This window comes from Folsomia candida, unplaced genomic scaffold (genome assembly GCF_002217175.1).
Source record: "Folsomia candida strain VU population unplaced genomic scaffold, ASM221717v1 Fcan01_Sc012, whole genome shotgun sequence".
Classification (NCBI taxonomy): domain Eukaryota; kingdom Metazoa; phylum Arthropoda; class Collembola; order Entomobryomorpha; family Isotomidae; genus Folsomia; species Folsomia candida.
The window spans coordinates 3,917,874-3,940,968 of NW_019091204.1; the positions used below are offsets into that span (position 1 = coordinate 3,917,874).

Consider the following 23,095-nt stretch of genomic DNA (forward strand, 5'->3'; position numbering starts at 1 on the left):
AGAAAGGTCTGCGAGCCGTTGCCTTCCGCCAGGAAATTGAGAACCTTCTCTTGAACCTCCACGCCTGCGACCTCCTCGACCTTGCCTCTTTTGCTTACAACAAACTGCAATTTTCTGCTTCATTCTATGCTTGTCGCAGTCAGCCAAAGAAGCAAAAACTGCTTCAGATTCTCCAGCAAATCTTGGGTCTGAGGACATGAATCTTTGTTGGTAATAATCCAACGGGGTTATTGGAATGACACGATCAGCATGTAGTCCATTAATACCATTCGGATATAAATGAGGAAATGCCAGCAGGTCCAAATTCTCTTCGTATTGAGAGCTAATGGGGGGTTGCCGGGGACGATGAAGTTCGTACTCTTGTAGTACCTTGTCTATTTCTGGGGCTACAGGATCGTCAAGTTCAATGACACAATCACTTAATGCAATGGTCCCGAAAGTTGGTAAGGAAGCTGGCATAGGTTCTTCTGGCAGGAGAGCGTCATCATCGTCACCTGAACTAGAGTCTGGCTCATAATGTTCTACCCTTCGAATTTTTCTAGGCGGAGATTTGGCCGGAGACATGTCCCTTGGCGTTAAATTTGTGTTCACAGAGGCTGTGTCCTCCTCCCTGGTAATATTAAAGACGGTAAGTGTAAATCTAAGTCTGTTTACATCAGTTGGACTTGTCTGAGGGGAGACACAATTAGAATTGGCTTTCGATGATATTTTTCTGTGGGCCGAGTCACTTTGAAATTTAAGCACACACGCAGTCCCTTGTCTTAAACGGGTTCGTCCCCCTTTTAGTCCTCTATTGTGGCTGTCAAAGTAGTAAACATAATTCTCGTGTACATGAATCCCCATTGAGAATTCGTTTATTGTTAATATTCCATTCACGTATCCGGCATCAAGAAAGCTTCGAATAGTTTCATCCAATTTTGGTAAGTCTCTCAAGCAACACTTATTGGCGTATCCTACAAATCGAATTGCTGGTGTTGAATTATCGATATTTAAGTTGACCTCAGCCCCTCCAAATACTGAAATAGATGTAGCCACCTCATCTGCAGCCAGGTAAACAATATTATGATTTAGTTCTTCTCTGCGTTTTATATAGAAGTCATTTCCCGTCAACAAGACTCCATCCAAAACCTGACGTGTCCAAAGTGGTGGAGGTTGTATATAACAGTGGGCAATAAAACTAGCTGACATTGCAGTGCATTGGGTGCCTGCAGTACCACCAAATAACTGAATATTTCCTTGTGAAAACGAGGCATGAAGAATAGAAACGCCATCTCCAATATCATGGTAACCTCTGCTGGCTTGATCATACTGGTATTCGGCCACATTGTCAGTCTGTGATTTAGTTATTATAATGGACTGCATTTGTCTGGGTTCAGCATCATCCCTTATTTGCACATCTTTATAAAGGGGATTATTGTGAATTAGCCATCGCAGAGCTCGAGTGACTTTCACAGGGTCAATTTCTATTACTGGCGACGTGTTTCCATTGTCTGCTGTTTCCTTAACCACAATAAAATCTGCCTCCAAAGTCGTTAGTGGTAACTGCTTAACCACTTCAGAAACTTCCGTTGGAAAGTGGACAACCATTCCTTTGCAAGCTTTTTGACCACGGCCATTTGATAGTATGTAAATTTTGACATACGCTCTGACTTGACTTATTAGTCTTACTTCTGCAGCCGAAACGCATTTGATTTCGGGTGGTATTTCCTGTAGTTCCATTTTATTTATCTTTGCCTTTGCTGGCACCTTTCCTCTTTGTAGATTGGAGTCGCATCTCTTGCAAAGAACAAAGCTGTCCTTATTTGTGGCATAGGTTGGCTCCACCGTCCGAAGCAGTTGCAAGTAGTCAGTAACTTTCCGTACTTGACGATGATTTTTATGATTATAAATAAACCGTAGTAACGTTAGAAGTAGCTCACCCTGTCATAATGATTTCCATATAACTTTCCACCAAAGGTACGGAATAAGGCGACAAAATAGATTATTATTGCACCAATGGTGTAATATAAACGGAAAAATAAAAAAAACAAACAAAAATAGTGTGCACCACTAGTGGAACATTATGGATACATAATTTTGAAAACTTTGAAAAAATTGTATGGTTCCTTATCCCGACATTCTGCATCATTGGTGCGTATGGCATCCCTTTCCCAATTATTTATTATAAAATTTATATATTTTAGCGTCAATGGTGCAGAAAAATCGAACAAATAGAACAGATTTTTGGGGGGAAATAGATGGTCCAATTGTTACGCCTAATTGATTTTTGGGGGTAAATAAAGGGCCCAATTGTTACGCATCATTTTTAATAACCAATTGCTCGGTACTAATGGTGCTACTTATTCCATAATTATAGTCCTATCTCGATGTACTTGCACAATTAATTCGCACCATTTACGCCACGGATTATTCGATACCAATGGTGCGCCGAACTTATCCAATAATGGTCAAGGGGATTTTTAATTAGCATCAATTGATGCAAAAAACTCGTGAACACACGGACGGACAGACGGACAGACAGACGGACAGGAGGAATTCAATAGCTCTCATGCTACGCAGGGTGAGCTAATAATCATGTCACAAATATCACACACCTCAGTTAGATAGTTGAACACTTTCTTCTTGAAATTTGCTGAGACTTTGTTAATCACCCGATCATTTGAATTTTCAATATTTTGAGAACCATTTGAAACTGGAGGCGAGTCTTCGGTATTAATACTAGTAGCAGCAGATCTGCTTTCAATAAAATTGTTATGGTGGTACTCCTTTTTCCTTCGCATGCTGTCGTCCCTGTCAGTTTGAGTATCTGTGCCTAATTGTAGAGGTGAAATGGATTACCAAAACGAAAATCCATCCAATCCATAATCCATTTGGATTTATCCAATCCATCCAATCCATTCGAAATTTTGTAAAAAAAAATATCCAATCCAATCCATAACTTTCAAACCATTAAAAATCCAATCCAATTCAAACCAAAAACAAAAAATCTACATTATCCAGTTCTAGTTTTAAATTAAACCAATAGAATCCCGTGTAAAAACATGGATATAATATTTACAAAATCAGCAAAACTATATTTAAAAAATTACTACCATGATATACACACGTATTGTTAAATTTCGTTATATTTTTAATATAACAAAACTAGTTTATACGACCGCCAATCGACAGACAAAAACTAGATGCCAACATTAGTGAATTTATCACTTCAAAACGTGACCCCAGTATCCAACGCCACAAACATGACAACTATTTTTATGAATTTACACTAACTAATTTCAACTACGAAATCTTGTAACAAATTTCCCATCTTGTAAATGTCTTGATAATGAATAGCAGATAGCATTCGAAATATTGACAAAATAAAGCAAAACTTTTTCTTCGACTTTTCCACTTAACTCCGTGTAATCCAATTATTAAACATTAGTGAATTTGGCTCTCCTTTCAAATGCCAATATGTTATCGACCAAACCAGCAATACACCCGCCTGCTTTAAGTTAAAAATATACGTAGATAAATACACAGATTTTAGAATATTTAGAATGACATAACGCCCTGGTTATGATTTCTATACAGAAAGTCACAGTGAAAATTCATAATTTTTCCATAACCGAAAATCTATCCATTCCAATCCAGATTTCCGATTATCCAATCCAATCCAATCAATAATTTTTCCAGAACCGAAAATCCATCCAATCCAATCCAGATCTCTGATTATCCAATCCAATCCATATCCATGGATATGGATTGGATTCCAAATGGATTGGATAAAATGGATATCCATTTCACCTCTACCTAATTGTTCCAGAGGACCGAGACATTCAACCTGTAAGTATTTAATGCAGTGAAAAGGGAACGAACGAGTCATGATTAAAGATAAGTAACTAAATTATATACCTCATTTGCAATCTTCCAAAGAGCACACAAAAACATTCTATCATCTCTGCTATTAGTTCCAAACATTTGATCAGATGGTTGCCCCCATAATCCATCTCTCAATACTACGTCCACTTTCCCAATTGATTGAATGCCGGATAGAAAAATCAGCAGGTCATTTACTGAAGTTTGATGGTATTTACCCTAATTAAATGCAAAAGATTCTTAATAATGTACTATGGATATGATTATGATGGAATTGTTATTGTATGTTACCTTTGGATTTGCAATTGAAATATCTTCAAGTCGACGAAGAAAGTCATAAAAAGGTTTGGATGATTTTCCAAGTAAAGCCATTGCCATCATTTTCCACCTATGAATTCCCTTATATCGGTCTTTGTCACGCAATATAAGTCCATAAGTAACATCCTTGAAGTCCATCTATTAAACCACACATGTTATAACTAAACCCGAGTAAATATGTATGCATACGCAATTTCTTACCGTAGTTTCTGGTCCAGGATTCAGTTCTATTCCACCAATGCACAGAAGAATGGAAATTATGGCTATTAGCCGGACTGTACTCACCGGTATTAATAGTACACATTTAGTTTTAAATTTACAATTTTTAAATCGTCCAATTGATGAACGCCAAGCTACATCAGTATTCTTCATTTTTTGGAAATTAATATCTCGCCAAAAACTAGTATGAGTACTCTGATTTGTAAAAACACCCTTCGTAACCCGGAAGTATGGTCATGAAGACCTAATTAATGTTTAACATATTTCTTTAACACAATCAACATATTATGTAAATATTACTATTCCAGTAATAAAGCATGCTTTGTTTTAAAATCCATGAAACTTGTTTATGATTTTCTTAGTTTCCGCATTCTTTTTCCACCATTACGCCTTAACGAAGCTGTGAAATATTTATTTTAATTTAAAAATCAGTTAATTTCTTGAACTTAATTACTTCTCAAAATTTAAAATCATGGCCACATTGAGCCTTTTTGTTGCCATTATTTGCTTAAGTCAAGCTTGTGGAAACGTGAACGTCCTGTTTGATGGTTTTAAGAAGCAGGAACTTCCCTTACGCTACTGTGGGGGAAGTAACCTGAACGGAGTTTTGAGAAAATTGCCTGCTTTACCCGTTTGCAGACCCGTTGACACAAAGAAAAATTCTTCCGCAATAATTCTGACAAGTTATTCGACCGATAAAAGCGAGCAAATCATATCTGCAACTGAGTGTTATATTCGCTCTTATACGTACTACGTACCACCAACGCTGGTGGGTATTAAGAGGGCTTTGCTCCTTATCCAGGACGAGAAATATGAACCACTGACAGCTGGAGCTTGCCAAGACTTGGTTCTTACCAAGACCACCCCCGACAATCAAAAGCTAGAAGACCATGGAGAAGGTGCGATTGGGACAAAGAACAATAAAGTGCCCAGTCCAAAATGGTTCACACCCGCAGAAATAACTAATACCAACTATTATGTTACAAAGATTTGGCTGAACGCCAATGATAACTACATCAAGCCAATTGGTGTAGCTATTACACAAGAGTGCACAGTTGAGGATGAACAGTGTCCTACAAGCCGAGGGATTCTTATCTGGGACAAAACTGATCACAAAACGTGCAGACTTATTCAAGGGAAACCAACACCTTGTCTACGAACTGGTAAGTCATTAATCATACCATGTTCATCCTAGAAAGCATGTATTTAAAACAAATTTCGGAGCAGGTGTCCACATTACTTGCCGCGAGGCATTGCTGTCAATTGATGGATGGATCACGACGTCATTATGTGGAGTGACGGTGGCCAAATCAAGCGCAGGAATATTCTTTGCGACAAATAGGTCCAAAGAGCTTCACGACGAAGTTAACTCGCATGCAGAAATTATTGCACAGTTCCATAAAGAGCACGGAAATCGAATGATGATAGAGAACAGGACAGATGAGGGTGTCATCTCCACCACTTCATTTGGGGCCCACCTTGACCACATCTCTGCTGTGGTGAATGAAAACATCGAATCTGTTGTGTCAAACTTCCACCTCACTGATTGCAGACGGAACAGAATGCAGTTGGAAATGCATCTAAGAGACGCAGCCCAAGGAAATGTTAACAGCTTACTTGCTGGCCTGTATCAAGATCCTGATATAAGGTAACAATTGGCATCAATTACTCCTTAATTTTGTTTGCAACAAAAATATGTTGTAGGGGTGACATGGTGGGAGATCTTGTGTCGCTTAGAAGGTGCCAAACGTATTATTAGCTCACCCTGCATAGCACGGGACCTATTGAATTCCTCTTGTCTGTCCGTCCGTCCGTCCGTCCGTCCGTCCGTTGACGAGTTTTTTGCATCAATTGATGCTGATTAAAAATCCCTTTGTCCATTATAGACTTGTTTGGTCCCACCATTGATATAGAACAATCCGAGCGCAAATGGTGCAAGCTAATTCAGCAAATAGATCGAGATAGGACTATAATTTTGGAATAAGTAGCACCGTTAGTACCGAGCAATTGGTTATTAAAAATGATGCGTAACAATTGGGCCATCTGTTTCCCCCCAAAAATCAATGATGTGTAACAAGTGGGCCATCTATTTCCCCCCAAAAATCATGTCAGAATTCTGTTCTATTTGTTCGATTATCCTGCACCATTAATGCAAACTTATTTGAAAATTCTATTCTAATCTATTTGCTCCATTATTCTGTACCATTGACGCTAAAATATATAAATTTTATACTTGCGGTTATTCAGCACATTTGGTCTAAAGTTAAATGAAAGTAATTCCGACATTTTATATATTTTCCCGTTTGTATTGCACCATCGGTGCAAGAATGTATAAGAGTCATGATCTATTTTGTCGGCTTATTTTGCACCTTCAGTGCTAACTTCTGTCCAACTAATTATACCAGGGTGAGCTACTTCTAACGTTACTACGGTTTATTTTTACTACTTCCCTGTAAATAAAAATTGCACTTTGGAGCATCCAGTTCATTTCATGGCTGGGGATCAAGCACATGAAAGATGGCTGGCTTCATATTCAGAAGTTGTGGATACACCAACTTTGGTACGTTGGAGTTTTAACTTAAATTTGTGCTTACATAGTAGTTGTTGTGACCGAATTATTATGTTGCAGGTACCTTGCCCTTCACGCCCGTTCTATTTTAATTGGATCAATGGACTAGTTGTTAATCTTGGGGAGAGGATGCTGGTTCATGACATTGAAACCCTTCCAAATCCTGGAGCAGCAGCTCGACCTGAAATAAATGCTATTGGGGCATACATTCCTTCAGTTCACTACTACCAGAATGATGGAAGAAGAAAACCAATTACGCAAGCAGAGGCATTACGCAAGCAGAGGCTTGATTAACGCACGGCGAATTACCCGAGAATGATAATCAACAGGATGTTCTTAACCAAATCTATGATTTTTTTGCATCGCTTTTCCCATTCTCACTGTTTAAGTATTTATTATACTACATCGTGTTCGGATTAATATTTTTTGCAGCTTTGTACTTGTTTATTATATTTAACGGGCCTCGAATCCTGGTACGATTCATCATTTTTTTCTTTAAACTTCCTAAAAGATTCGCGCTAATGATATTAAAGTTATTGGTAAGTAAAAAAATACAGAGGAAGAATAAAAATCCGGTCGTGGACAACGCTTTCGATATTCCTCGCCCTGATGCATATACGGGGATTTATCCGAATATTTATCCTTCCCCTCCTCCTCCTGGATGGAATGTATAAATAAGATATTTCCTTTTCAAAGTGCATTCATTTTACATACGTTAAGAATTTATTAATAAAAGTTGCTATGGATGTAATTAAAATTGATTTGCTTTTATTAAAAAACCTCCATAACTTTGTCATTTTGCATCCGATCTTCATGACCCTAAAGTATGATGTTAATGTTTTTTGAAGCCCTTTCGATTTTCCTTTGCCGATTTTTCACTTTCAGTGGAATATTTTGAGATACAGAAAAAAATTCACTAAAACAAGAATTACACCATGAAGGTATGAACCGATTAAGCCCAGAGATCTATAAACAATACTACACAGAATTTACTACCCATTGGTCGAAACCGCATGTCTCTACGACGTATGGTTCTCTCAAAACTCCTGACTGTTTTGAGGTGGGCACTTAACTGCATACTATGGCTTCGCCGTAACCATGCACGTATTTTTTTTGGGTGCATGGTTACGTTTGGGTCTCGCCTTAGAATAAATAGCTTTTACGTAGGTGTTTTATTATTAATTTTCAAAAGGTATGTTCCGCACTGTTTCTGACCAAAATTTTGATGAAATAACAAACTTCAAATACATTTAGGAGGCTGTGATTTTTTTCAGCTCTGTGGGTTAACATGAACACTAGCAATAAATCGGCAAACTTTACCTCGACGGAAAAAATGCTAGATTTGCAAATTAAATATCGTAGTGTGATTTAATTTTTAATGCCGGATCGGCAATACGTGTCGCAGATTTATGGTTGAATCCTTAAAATTTACGATGAAGACTGCCCAACACAAAACAAAAATTCAATTGGGTCAATAATTTTAAATGATGGCGAAACGAGGTCTCGGGCAAAAAGTCGCCAGGACGCTCAAAATCCGTTTCTTCCACAGAAAGGCTCCGGAAACTAGAGGAACAAATAATGAGAGATCCGCGATTGAAACTGTGCTATTTAGCAGATGAGATGGGTGTTTCAAAACCAGCAATTTGTTCCATGTTAACTGAAGACTTAGGTATGAAAATGGTTTCCGCCCGTTGGGTACCAAAATTGCTTTCGGCATCTGACAAACAGGATCGAGTCGACTTTTGCAATGCCAATTTTAACCTATTAAATGAAGACTTGAACCTGCTCAATATTTTATTAGTTGCATATGGTGCTTGGGTTTACTATTATGACCCGGTGACCAAATAATAATTCCCTCAATGGAAGCACGAGGGGTTGCCACCGCCCGTGAATTGAAAAGTGCAAAAATCTGACAAAAAAATGATGATGACCACTTTCAAGGATAACAAAGGTCCCCTCCTTATAAAATTTATTGCTGTAAATACTACAATAAATGGGGCCGTGTATGCAGGAACCCCGAAGGAGCTGCGTCCTCCGGTTGAAAAGAAACGTGGGGTCAAAATAAAGAGTTGGCCTTTTTATAGACGACAACGCGCCACCTCATACCTGGCTTTTTGCGAGGGTTAGTGCAGACGAAAATCGCTTTACCTGCACAAACCACGCCCCGTGCAGTCCAGACTTGTCCCTTAGTGATTATTATTCGTTTCGAAACTTAAAGAAAAACATCAGGGGAAAACGGTTTTCGGATGATAATGAAATCAAGTCGTAAATTTTGGGATATTTTCGAGGTAAATTTTAATGAGTTATTGCTAGTGTTAATGTTAACCTACAGAACTGAAAAAAATCACAGCATTCTAAAAGTATTTGAAGTTTGTTATTTCATCAAAAGTTTGGTCAGAAACAGTGTGGAACATACATTTTGAAAATTAATAATAAAACACCCACGTAAATATTACTCATTTTAAAATTTTTACAGCCGTCAAATTACCAAATGAACACAAGCCTGAGAATGAAACCCTCTTCGAACTCGTTATCTTTCATGCTTACAAATTTTTCGTATTTTTCGAATACCTCATCACCCCAGTATTCGCCGTAATCTTTATGGTGCTCGGATTCGATCCGCAATTCTATTTTGTCCAACATGTTAGCACCACACACCCTTCGATTTGGTTTCTCGTTCGTAAGATGACCTTCAACAACGCATTTCTACTCCAATTTTGCCTCCTAACTGGACGATTTTGGGGCATGACGGTCGCACTTTATGAGGCGGAACGCATCCATGCTTTCACCTTTGGGACGATATACATCGGTATAAATACTGCCACATCGATTGTGCGGCTTATCACGAAACTTGTGAGGATTAATAAGCGGGGAATTCAGGCCGGGCTATTCCATCGTCACATTGTTTACTATGTCAGTCTGCAAATGGCTGCTCAAGCCGTGAAGGATATTCTTATGTTGTCCTTGTCCTTGGACATACGCGTCGGGATCGTTACCCTGGTAACGGTTACTTTTGTTTCGGTGCGATTAGGCCACGTGCTGCCGGACTATTTGCTACTAACTTTAGTATCCTCGGGAGTTTTTATATCCTTGTTGGCGAAAACGATCTTAAGTATGACGAGCGGTGCGTTCAAAAATGCGAAGGTTTTAAGATCCTTCAAAGAAGCAGATATTCTGCTGGAAATGCGCCACGGTCTCAAAAAGGGTTACGGTAAGGATGTCAGGAGGTTGTAACGCTCCCTATTCTATTGTGGGATTGCGTGTCCTGATTCACATCCACTTTCGCGGATGCCCCTTTTCTTTGTGACGTTGTGCAATAAATTTGTAGTAGAAAATAACTTTTTTACAAGAATAATGAATAAATTTATTTACATCAATACCGACTGAAAAATATTGTCTTTACAGAAATGCTCGTATTATAAATACGTGGGAGAGCTAATGCTATAATTTATATTTTAACTGATTATCTATACGGGAACTTATTACTAAGTTTTCGAAAATCTAAAACCTTGAACTTGATCTTGATGATTACTAAAACTAACCTGCTGATCCTGAATCTAAAACTACACTCTATTCTTCTTCTCTCTGCTTACTCTATATATACGTGATCACATAAGCCACGCCTTCTTGATCACTGCCTTTACTTACGCTACATATGCACAAACTACGCCCTCATGATCATGATGATCATGATGACGTAGGCATCATTCTGTGCACCTCATTCCTATCCTCTCTTCCCCTTCATGATCTCCTCCTGCACACAATATGGTTTGGACACACATGAGAGGCGAGATACATATGAAAACTACATCTATGTATTTTAAATCCCTTGACCTTTGAAATGCTGATGTCACATTTGCATCAGCGTTCCAATGGTTGCAAGGTTACCCGTGATGAGAATTCCGATCGGTGTGGCCGGCACGGTGTTTACAATGGTGGATAAAGATTTGAATGTGAGACTGTCCAGTGTATTTGTGGATTGTTGTGTGGAAACTTTGATGTTGTTTTAACTTTATGATGCAAGGGTTACGGAGTTCATTTAGATATAATTAATCTTTTATTAGTAGATATGTATAAACCATATCTTTATATTCCTGTCGTATTTTTGCTGAAAGATTGATAAATTTATTAAACAAAATTTCGAAATGTAAAGCTGCCACGAGACGATTTGATGTATTTATGTAGAAACTACCGTAATATTAGCAACGTAAGCTTTACCGTGTATTTATATTTCAATATGTACTGCTTTAATTTTGTAATGCAATGCAGAGTTTTAAAGCTCAATTATGTATGTAGGTACATATTTTTTTAGCTTTTTTAACAACGTTAATAAAATTTTCAACTGTATATCTTTACCTAATTTATTTCATGTGAATGTTGAATTAGTGAAAACATCTGCATCTGCAATCAAGAGATATGTAATTTGATTGGCTCAACGGCTTAAGTATGAAGTACCAATCCCCAAGGGGCGCCTACTCATCCTAAATCTTGCCATATACCTGGCATCCTGTGAATTCTTGGTGTCCACGGATTTCCAAGAAACCCTGTTCCTGTTCGTATTCAGAATGTCGGGATAAAGAACCATACAATTTTTTCAAAGTTTTCAAAATTATGTATCCCGTTGGTCGCTAATGTTCCACTAGTGGTGCAAACTATTTTCGTTTTTTCTTATTTTTCCGTTTATATTACACCATTGGTGCAATAATCTATGACAGTCATAATCTATTTTGTCGCCTTATTCCGTACCTTTGGTGGAAAGTTATATGGAAATCATTATGACAGGGTGCGCTACTTCTAACGTTACTACGGTTTATTTCAAATAAGACGTTGTCCTGGGTCATTGTTTCACTTTGGCGAAAAACTAACGCGGTTAAGCGTCATGGCACAGATTATTACCACCAGTGGCCGTGGAACATGAGGGGACATTGTAGGATAGGGCAGGGGGGGGTTTATATACATAACATGGGGAGATCAGGGCGATATCAGTGGGAACATTGTCACTCCGTACTTACGCTTCCGCGGCCACTGATTACCACAACCTGTCCAGCCAATACTAATAATTTGAAAAAAAATCTGTAAGGTTTCCGGGCAAATACCTACATATTTCATAATATGTACAGATATTTTCATGAAACCAGAAATCATTACAGAAAATTTTCCAAGGAATTTAAATTTAGACTATTAACCTTGCTTGAATAGTAGTTTTGATTGTACGTATTTATTTATTATCTACAAGCTGACAACTCTTGTAACCCACCCGGTATATCTAACGTTGCCCGCCCTCAGCCGCCAAGTTTGATAAATTGTGTGAAACTGAGTTCCCGGGACTGCATCCAACTCCCAGTACGAATCCACCCAATATTCGTTGGGTATGAATTGCTAAGGAAATATTTATAATTACGTATCTATAAAGAAATCCAAGGAAAATCTGGGGTTACACTCAAAATGAGGTGATAAAAAATCGTCATCTTGGCAGTCATAATTTCTCGCAAGATGGTAACAAACTAATAATAATATCCGCGAAATTCAAATTTATTGATCCACATATGTATGCATGATGTTAAGTTTGGTGGCAACTTTAAATTTCGTGGATATTATTGCTATGGATCATCTTCATACATAAGTTATTCAGCATTACGGTCACTTTGCAATGTTCGAATTTATTTCTGCATTATTTTGAATGTGCATGTAAGTCGTGAAATTACCCAAACCATTGGGAACGTAGGATTTGGACCTTCCGGGTGCAATCCAAGTTCCCACTGCTGATTTCCAATCCAAAGGGCCGATCGAATCAGGTAGAATCCATTGGTAGCTATGTAAAAACTGAGAAAATACTTACTGGGGAACATCACTACATAATATGTAGGTGTCCCCTACGGATTGCCACCTTAAACCCCTCCCCCCCCCGCATGGAAGCCTAGTACTCAGGACAGATTTTTCACGTGAAAAAGTTAAACAAGCAAAAACTTACCTGCATAAGCAGTATGTCATAATTTATTTTAAGAAACATTTCCGCTTGGGTAGTAAAACTCAGGTAATGAGTAATCTAACACAAAAAAACCTGTCATTTCAAGCGAAAAGTTTGTCCCGAGTACTAGGCTTAAAGAGAAATAATTTCTTCAGTTGTAACCATCTTATTTGAAGAAACGAGATTACATCTTCCACTTTAAGCGGGTACAGGTATCAAACTGTAATTCATTTTGAGGTCCCCCAGTAAATGAAACCGGATTGTTAATTGACTTAACGTTATACTCTAGTTTATATACTTGAGACAAATCTGAGCAACTTGGCTCATGCGGGATCGCATGGATTTTAGTTCCGTTAGTAATGCTGGAGTTATAGACGCTGAACGCCATCTATGGTTAATTGTTGGTTAAGTTATTAAATTGACAAGAATTTATTTATAATGCATTAATACCCCTGTTGCTGAATTAACGATTGTGTACACCCCTCCATCCACGATTGGGTCTGGTGTAGGTGTAGTTGGCGCGGATGGAGTCGTAGTTGTCGAGTCTCTATTTAAGTAAAAATTGTGTGATAACGCTAATTTGCAAGCAATTACATATCTGCCTACACATGTAGCTAACGATTACATAAACCTCTACAAACGAAATGTAACACAAGGGTGAAGGGACACGGTCACGCGGTCATGACACTTAAAGCCTACGTCTATTTCTGAAATCCTCGCCTAAAACGACGTCTAACAAGGTCAAAACCAAAAATTCAATAGCTTTGACCGTTGGCGTCATCATCTTGGCGACGTGACCTTTCGACCTACAACGTCCATCTACTAAATCATCAGTACTTCAACAAGTAGAAACATGTTTGCGAAAATTGCATGTCGAAATTCGAATCCGTTCTAAAGTTATCGTGGATACAGACGGACGGACTAACAAGACATTTCCATAAAAGGATTTCGTTTCGCTTCACCCCTTATAATAAATCTAATTTACTTTCAAGTTTGGATACAAAATTGCCAACTTACGACGTCGAGGTCGGGGGTGGAGTTGTGACAATGACACAGGGCGCAGCGTGACTGCAAACTAACAAATCTTGATCCCAAACCGTCTCGAGAGGCAGCACTGCATGATTGCTTCTCCGTTAGTGCACTCAATGAACTTCCGGCAGTCGTAGGGGTACGGGTTATAGGTGGGCACACCCTCCTCCCCTGGGGGACAGGCAACCAACTAGATTCACATAATTCATAGATATTCATGAGGAACATATTATCATGTGAAACTCTTAGAAACCCGATATTAAAATTATGCCAAGCGGTATTATACATACACGCCAACGTTATACTGGTAAATGGTAGGGCGTAGTCGCCTGGTACAGAGGTCGACGCCGCCGATCGTACGCCGCCGCGCCGCCGAACGCTTGTAGCATTTTACGCGGCGCAGCCGCCGAAAAATTTGATTTCCTATTCCTTTAACATTGCAACGCCGCGCCGCCGACGCCGCCGAAAAATTGCCAAAAACTGGCGCCTCCGCCACCGAAAATTTGTCGGCGTCGACCTCTGGCTTTACCAGATCGGTATCAAATTTTTACGATTCGGTCGGAATAATCTTAATACCAGGTGATAGCAAATTTAATACCGAGGACCAAATGACTACATATGTACATTTACCAGATTTCTAATGAGGTAAGTCCAGGATATCCCGAATTGTAAATAATTTAACCATACACTATGTAAATGAGTCAGAGAATGAAAAAAAAAAATTTAAAAATCAGTAACCAAAACTATCCCTAAACTTCAACTACTTCAATTTAAATCACAAATTAATCCTAAATTAAAAAAACTGCCGGTATTTATTTTTAGTTTAAAAAACTCTGCTATAAAAATATTTATTTGCGTAACATTTTGCTTACCTGAGGATCTCCAACACGTTCCAAAACCTTTCAGTCTGACCGACCGACCCAGCAATACAGAACGAATATTGCGACGTGACAGAGAATGACATGTCTCCTGTGATTCATGTTTTAGCTCGGTTTTATTTCGTAATTTAATAAATGTTGAATAATCGGAAAATATATAATGTACCTACATATGTATGTAAATGGTATAGACTTACTGACACTGTGACATTGATTTATCTACATTTGTATTACAAAGCTGAGCTGCATATCAGTCCAATTGTTTAAATTTTTGAGGGCCATGCATAAACCGTGTCAATGATTTCAAAAAAGTGTGGATTAACCTCTTAACGACGATGTACACACATTTATGTAGTATTTTATTTTCCGTTGATGACGAAATACGCAAATGTGCGTACCGCTTAAATTACCAAAATTTCAAAAAAGCTTATATCATTTTGTAGAAAATTTGATGATATGTAACAAGTGGATTTTCTTCGAGATTTTTCTTCTCTCATTTTGGGCTTTTTCCCATGCCGGCCAATATTAAAAACCAGATTTTTCACGTATGTGCATATTTACCTAAAAACTCTAGAAATACTAGAAAGTAATGGAAAAGTTTAATCGATTGCCAACAGGTCTAATTATATTATGAAATCGGCATCGTACAAAAGCGAAATGTTATTTAATAATTCGATAGTACAGAGGGTGTTCCATTTATTCGTGGAAGGGTTTGATATTTTTTTTACCCCACAAGGAAAACTTTTTTAAAGGCGTTACTTCCTCGATATGACGGCCCTTGTTCTTAACTTCAACAATGCTTCGCTTTTTACCGGATAAAAATACTTCCAGGCACTTTTCTAGGGTGTTTTCTTCCACTCATTATTTTAAGCGTTCCAAAAATTAGTAAAAACTAGTAAATCGTCGAATATAAAAATTGCCTTTCCTCGATGAAAAACCCGAAATAAACCAATCGGTCAATGTCTGATTATCACTCAGGGTTGTCTTGATGTTTACGACTGCAGGATCAAAATCACCATTGTCCGTTTTTGGGCAGTGCTGAGTTTTCTTGGAGGTAAGCGCCGAAAAGTTTGTGGTCTTTGAATGAGCAGACCTATAAAGGTATTTTTTGTTTTAATATTTCCCAAATTAGGTTTTTATTAGTCTCTGGATAGTTGATTTACTGCCATTTAACCGTTGGACCATTCCGCATTGGGCTTCGGGATTTTCCTGGTGGGCTAAGTCGCCCAACCGAATTTTCAGATTTTTCAGGCGTTTAGCAGGGGGTAGTTTTTCGAAGGTGATAATGCTGTTAGACTGTTGGATTGAATTCGAATGTGTCTACCATGTGTTATATTATAAATCAAGTGCAATTTATTTCATTGCAATATAATTTAAGCTCTGTTTCATAACGATTCCCGTGGAAAATCGGCTGGAAAAGTGTTTCAGTAGTACCTCTGCCTTATGTGAGAACAGTGGTCGCATTTCTTAAAATAAGTTTGCAAAAAAATTCAGGAAACTATTTTTTGAGTTGGTCTACCCGAATTTGGTCTCAAGTATGAATTTTATTTACCCGCCAGTGAGCACGGATGTCTCAAACCTTCACACGAATAAATGGGACACCCTGTATTTTATGAAAGAGGTTAAATTGTTTACATGAAAAGAAGCACATTATTACAGCTTGGGAATAAAATTTGCAAATTGTGACATACTTGATACACGTCCCTTCACTCCAAACTAAATTGGAGGGGCACAGGTCAGTGGAAAATTTTCAATTCCCAGAATTCAAGTTGTGCATGTCAGACTCGATAAGGAAGGTTTTTTTTTGTTATCACGTCCTGTTTCGCCGTACTTGGTGCAGCGTAATCCCACTTATCTGACGTGATAACGAGAAATAATTGTCACCCGCAGGAGGTGAGCAAATCAATTAAAAAGAATCAATCAAGACAGTTTTTTTATTTAAATTTATGTTACTGCTCTTCTAGGATTAAATTACTGGATTGGACAGTGAGTGTTCAAAATTACGTAAATTTTAAACAATCATATGCTACAAATCATTGGGGTCAAACTTTCCCCTGTGGGCGTGGTTATTTGCATACAAAGCGCATTTTCAGACCCCAAACCAGTAAATATGCACATATTTCAAAAAAATGGCCCAACAATTTATGGCATTTCCATCACTAAGGTGGCTCCATTTTGCAAGCTAAAAACATTTTCATTCATACGCATGATTTTTATACTTACTGATGTTGAGTAGAATTCTGGCCCGGACAAAAAGTCCTGTTTTGATGTGAATCGAGCGTGCACGCGCTCATTCCTACTTTTGCACTGATTCATGTGAAATCTTAAACTTTGTCCTGGAGATGCGAAATTTGGCATGTACATGCACCAACATATGCTGCATCATAATATAACATCAATTCCCGTTCCATTCGCTATAAATTTTTCAGGAAAAATCAAAAACCAAGAAATGATAGGGATGACATTTGGTTTTTGATTTTTCCTGATAAATTTATAGCGAATGGAACGGGAATTGATGTTATATTATGATGCAGCATATGTTAGTGCATGTGCATGCCAAATTTCGCATCTCTAGGACAAAGTTTAAGATTTCACACGAATCAGTGCAAAAGTACGGAAGAGCGCGTGCACGCTCGATTCACATCAAAACAGGACTTTTTGTCCGGGCCAGAATTCTACTCAACATCAGTAACGATAGTGAAAGAGTATGAATTTCCTCTTATTTGAATGAAAACTAATGAAATTAATCACCTGTTTTATTGCTAAAACCCCAATAAAACGCAGTAAAACCAAAAAACAATTATGCCTTTTTACTTAAAAAATTAAATCCCTGGGTTTTTCGCGTAACCTCAACACTAGTGACTCAAATCTTCAGCATACACGTTCGTACTACAAAAACAGATTAACGATTTAACATCTTATTCGCATTGGAAATTAAGGAAGTTAATTTGTATAACTTTTCTGGAGACGTCAAATCGGTTTCGGAGTAATAACGCATTAAATTTGAGCTCATTTGATGAAATTATTGCACAAAAATATTTTTACGTGTAACAATATTCACGAAAAATCTTGAGAAGTGCATGAAAATGCACTGTCTAAATTGTATTTGTAAACAATGTTTTGGATGGAATGATAAAATATCACTCTATTTTTGCAAATGCTATTTCTTAATGAAAAGGTTAAGTACATACATATTTATTTATATATGTATGCACCGCTGGAGCCCTCGCTATCAAAGAGCTACCAGGGTGCTCTCGCCAAGACGGAAAGCGCCCAGACGGTCTAACATTAGTACCGTGGGCAAGAAAGAGGCCCCTTGGATGGGACTTCACATGTTCGGATACCTTCGCACCGTCTTACCTCCCTCAAACTTGCGTTCATCCTGGTGCGGTAGCCGAAAAGGCGGAGGACGCCAAGAGGAAAAAATACGAATTCCTCTAGGACAGATTCATCGTTGTACCCGTAGCCATCGAAACAATGGAAGTGTGGGGCAAGGAGGGTCTGTCCTTATCAAGAAAATCGGATCAAGGATCACGATCAATGAATAAACTATATAAATATTATTAATCGTGCTATGTATGGGCATGCATAACAAGCGTCACGCTTCTGCTGTCCCAACCAATGGTGCAAACTGAAGCAACACTTATTTCATTGCATACCTCTGTACTAACTAATACTACGGGAAAATTCGATTATATTGGAAAATTCGGTAATTTTTGATTTCTTAGTGTGAGGACGGAGTCTATGGTCGACCCCATCCTCATCAATCCCCTCCCTCTCCCCCTACTTGGTCTCGGGAGCATGGCCAGACCACTACTCCGGAGAACCAAGCGTCTCCGTCGCCATTGCTCTCATCCTGGCTTCCACGCCGTCTTCTCCTCAGTCCCGCACCACCTCAACTCGACTACGCATCACTTTGTAGTCGATGCGCGACTCACCTCCGAAACTTCCCCAAAGTTTCTGGGAAGATAATTATTTGTCAATCTCTCTCTCTCTCTTGTAAAATCACACACACACATAAAGTACACACCCACACATAATCTATATTTAACAATTAGTAGTGTTATAAAAAACTTACCTGTTTAATAAATTAGTGTTGTTAGTAAAGAAACTATCAATTGTGCAGAAAAGGAACATTATTGGGTGTCATGGAATCTTCATAAGTGGTATTCCTCCATATTGTGCACGTACGCAAAAACTTGGACAGTTAATACGCATTAAGCCCCATATTGTGCATCTCGGAGTATTCTACACAGTGTCGCAGTAGAACCACTCCCCCATCCCCCCTTTTTGTGGTGGAGACCCCACCACGGGCCCCAGCAGAGCTGAAGAGGTCCCCTATCCGACTGTAAGGGTGTTCTCATTGTGGGACATCTGTAGCGACCCCCACCACACCCAAAAGTGGACGATTACGCTCCATCTTCCTCATCATCGTCATCCGGCCCTCTCTCAGCATCATCATCAATTCATCCCCTCATCCCATAATTAATAAGAAGGAGTTGATTAAGGGAATCGTGGGATCCCCGGAGGTTCCTGCACGAGGTATCATCCCCTCGTCCCCCAGAGGCATAAACCCCCCGAGGACCCCGACCCTTATCTCCGATCCCTTCATTAGTAAATTCGGGCTCAAATCCATTTTGATTAATTTGGAGACAAACGAACTCCAGCGGTGCGATAGTACAATCGTAGTGTTCTATTTTTTGGTAATCATTATGGATCACGTCTGTTTCTTACGTTAATTTTTTTATTTATATGTTATCTGTTGGTGACAAATCGTCATTTATTACTTCGAATTTCTTTAAATTTGACAGTTGTTTAAAATAGTTAGGAATTAGTTAACAATCATTTTGCGTAATCATTTTGGGGTGGACATTATACAACTGCACCAGATAATTTGTGGACGGGACACCTGACAATTCCCCATTGTTGCTCTGGAACAGTACTGTTCGGTGTTACAATATCTAGATCGACTCCGATATCATTGGTTACTCTAGAAATCAAAGTAAGCCTTTGATAATTTGTGGTACCAAAGCGTAATTATATAACGCTCATTCAAATCCATTACAATTTTCTGCCAATTAACTATAATAATTCCTACAAAATTCAAATTTAGGGTGGTTCAGAGCTCCACGCCGTTGAAAAATCGGCGGCGGCGGCGTGAGTAGTGAAAATCGTCGGCGGCGGCGTGAGTAGTGAAAATTGTCGGCGGCGGCGGCGCGCCACGGCGGCGGCGGCGCGCCACGGCGGCGGCGGCGCGCCACGGCGGCGGCAGCGCGCCACGGCGGCGGCGGCGCGCCACGGCGCGCCGATATTTGTGCCTCACTTTACCAGTCAGTGATCATAACTGACCTCTTTATTTAGCTTTCTAATACATAGTAATGTATTTCACTTTAACTATTTTAATTGGCTCAGCGAAAAAATAAGCCGACCCATTTTTTAAATCCGTGTTAATTCGAGTTTTCTGCATTACAGAATTTCAAAAATATTTCTCGACTAAACCCATCAGCCTTAATAACCATGTAACTCGATTCTTGACGGAAATTCGAAAATTTAAAAGTTTGCTTGAATTTTCATAAAGTGGAATGTTTGAAATCTTTCTAGATAAGTTTTAAAAAACCATAGGACTAAGCAAAATGCAAGATTCTCAAAAAGCAGCAATTTAAAAAAGTCAGGCTATTTATGTACTCAATTTGTAATGCCCAAAATATCATATTTTAAATATACGTTATCGATTCTTTAAGTGGCGTCAAAATTTGAACTCTAATTAAAAATGCGTATCGGGAAAAAACTATTCATTTTCTCAATGTCAATCACAATCACAAACGAAACTGTTAAAACCAAATTTCGACATTTTTTCTCGTTTTAACTGGTTTTAATTGTACGAAATATCTTTTTTCTCGGCGGCGCGCCGGCGTTTCTACGGCGTTCCCACATGGCTAAAAATTATGATCAATGCGGTTCAACATCAGACAAATAGTGACACAACAAAGTAACAGTTTATTAGTACCAGTTACTTGTTAGTTGCCATCCATAAATTACGTAACGCAAGAGGGGGGAGGGGGTGTCTAAGGCTTCAATGATATCGTTCCTATGTTACACATGTTAAAGGTGGGATGGGTGGGGTCTAGAAAATCGCGATTTTTACATTACGTAATTTATGGACGGCCCCTTAACGTGGCTTATTTAGGTGTACCGAACAAACTCTGACGGCACCTAATATGCAACTCCGTACATACTAACCCGGTGTATCTAACGTTGCCAGACTTTGCCGGGGAAGTTTGATAAATTGTGTAAAACTGAGTTCCCGGAACTGCATCCAACTTCCAGAACGAATTGCGATAGTAGTGTGGGCTTGGTCCGTATTCCTAAGAAAGTATATATAAGAAATCCAAGATAAACTCTAAAATTCACTCGAAATAACCTGGTAGCAAATTTTTATCTTTCAGTCGCTATGATGCTACTTATATCGTTTGTGAGTATAATTTCTCGCTAGATGGTAATAATCATATCGGTTAAATTCAAATTTGTTACCTTTCGGTATCAAGTTTCTCTTTTGCTTGTACCAATATCCGAGTATAATTGCTACATATCATCTGGCGACAAATTTCTAAATTGGTGAACAATAGTGAATATATGTAACATCCGCTCTGTAAGGTTAGGATTTATTACCATGTTATTTTGAATGTATCTGATAACTGATATGTATATTACAAATAATCTTGGGTAGTCCCTATTGTAAGCGTGCAACCCATATGTCCACTGGGAACTTCCGGTACCAAGGGCGGAACGAGTAAAGTAGAATCCATTGGTAGCTACAGTATGTAACAAAATTAGTCATAGGGTGAGCATGGGTCTCACTCTATCTGTAATGACTAACGTTCGCTTCTGAATTTCAATATAATTTGTCGACCATTTTTTCATCATGTATCTTTCTCCATATTTACAAAATTTCAGACCAGTGAGACTGGTATGCATAAAAATGAGAATTTATCGCAACAAAATTAATTGTATGCTCGAAACATGAGTGGTACAGGTAGATTCTAAAACCATGGTGGGTAACCTTGACTCAAGCAACAGGTCGTGAGTGTCCCTTGTTAGATGTTATAATTACAAACATATGTATGTACCTACATAAGTACACATGCATGTTGTCCAAGCCAGCATAACCTACATTTTTTCATTCAGTTTGGGCTATGGTTGGAATTTGTCAAAATATGTAAGTGAGGTAAAAGCTGAAAAATTAGTGATTCGTACAGAGCGGAGTAAGTACACTCCATTTCCATCGAAGTGATGAATCGTAAAAATTTTGGAATTTGATCTAAAATATTTTGACTAATTCCTGCCATCGGTCAAACTGCCTCAAGAAACCTTGTATGTATTGACGCGGACTAAGTAATTTTAAAATTTTAGGCAAATCCAAGTGTTAGATTTGAAAATGATTCTAATTTTCGAAGCCTCAATAAAAAACAATGCGTGAAAATGGGTACCCAAAAAAATCGATGTTTATGACCCTAGACCTTGATGTGAAAATGAATGGTTATTTTGGAATACGCCCCCCCCGCAATTTTGAAATGTGGTCACCCGTAAATAATGATGGACCTTGGAAGATCTCCCAGTTAATAAGAAATATTAGTAGTTGGCTTACAGTTTTGTTCTAATTTCCATAGGGAGCGTCCATAAATCACGTGATCGATTTTTGGATAATTTTGACCCCCTCCCCCCCCTTGGTGACCGGTGGTGATAATTTCGCTACCCCCCCCACCGGTCACGTGACAGGAGACGATTCTCAAATTAAATCATGTTGTCCGGAATAACAATATTTTTTAAATCAGTAATCAAATTAGACCGTGGTGCTTATCTTTCCGTTGAATAGGCACTTGGAGGTCAGATATTTGAGGGCAAAGTTCACAGTAGGGGCCTGTTTTTTTCTCAAGCGGGCGAGCGGAGGAGTGACAATTTTCTCCCCATATGCTGAGGACCGTTCTTGAAGAACGGTCCTCAGCATATGCAGACCTTAATCCCCTTAATTATGAGTCATAATTTATGACTGGTGGTCAAAATTATAGGCACAAGTATGCTCCAAATCTCCCACAAGCGTGGAAGGCCTGAGGTCACACCTACTGAAGATCTGGTCACTTTTCCCAGGAAAACCGTGCGTGCCGCGATCGAGCAGTTTTCGTCACGAATTATGTCTCCTGTATAAGCGCGCGGAGGAAATTTTGAAAAAGAAGTTATGAATTCTAAACAATATTA

At 38.7% G+C, this 23,095-nt stretch overlaps 2 long non-coding RNA genes across 2 annotated transcripts; both read right to left on the reverse strand.

Moving 5' to 3' along the window:
- Positions 1-12,587: 12,587 nt before the first annotated feature.
- On the reverse strand, positions 12,588-15,021 carry LOC110855440. The gene is made up of 4 exons (XR_002548476.2): positions 14,837-15,021; positions 13,953-14,154; positions 13,386-13,482; positions 12,588-13,323 (listed from the first exon to the last, which is right to left on the reverse strand). It is a non-coding gene; the product is annotated as an uncharacterized LOC110855440 (long non-coding RNA).
- Positions 15,022-19,615: 4,594 nt separating this feature from the next.
- Positions 19,616-22,522, reverse strand: LOC118437207. Its single transcript, XR_004835943.1, has 3 exons — positions 21,554-22,522; positions 21,083-21,207; positions 19,616-19,832 (listed from the first exon to the last, which is right to left on the reverse strand). It is a non-coding gene; the product is annotated as an uncharacterized LOC118437207 (long non-coding RNA).
- Between the last annotated feature and the right edge of the window lie 573 nt (positions 22,523-23,095).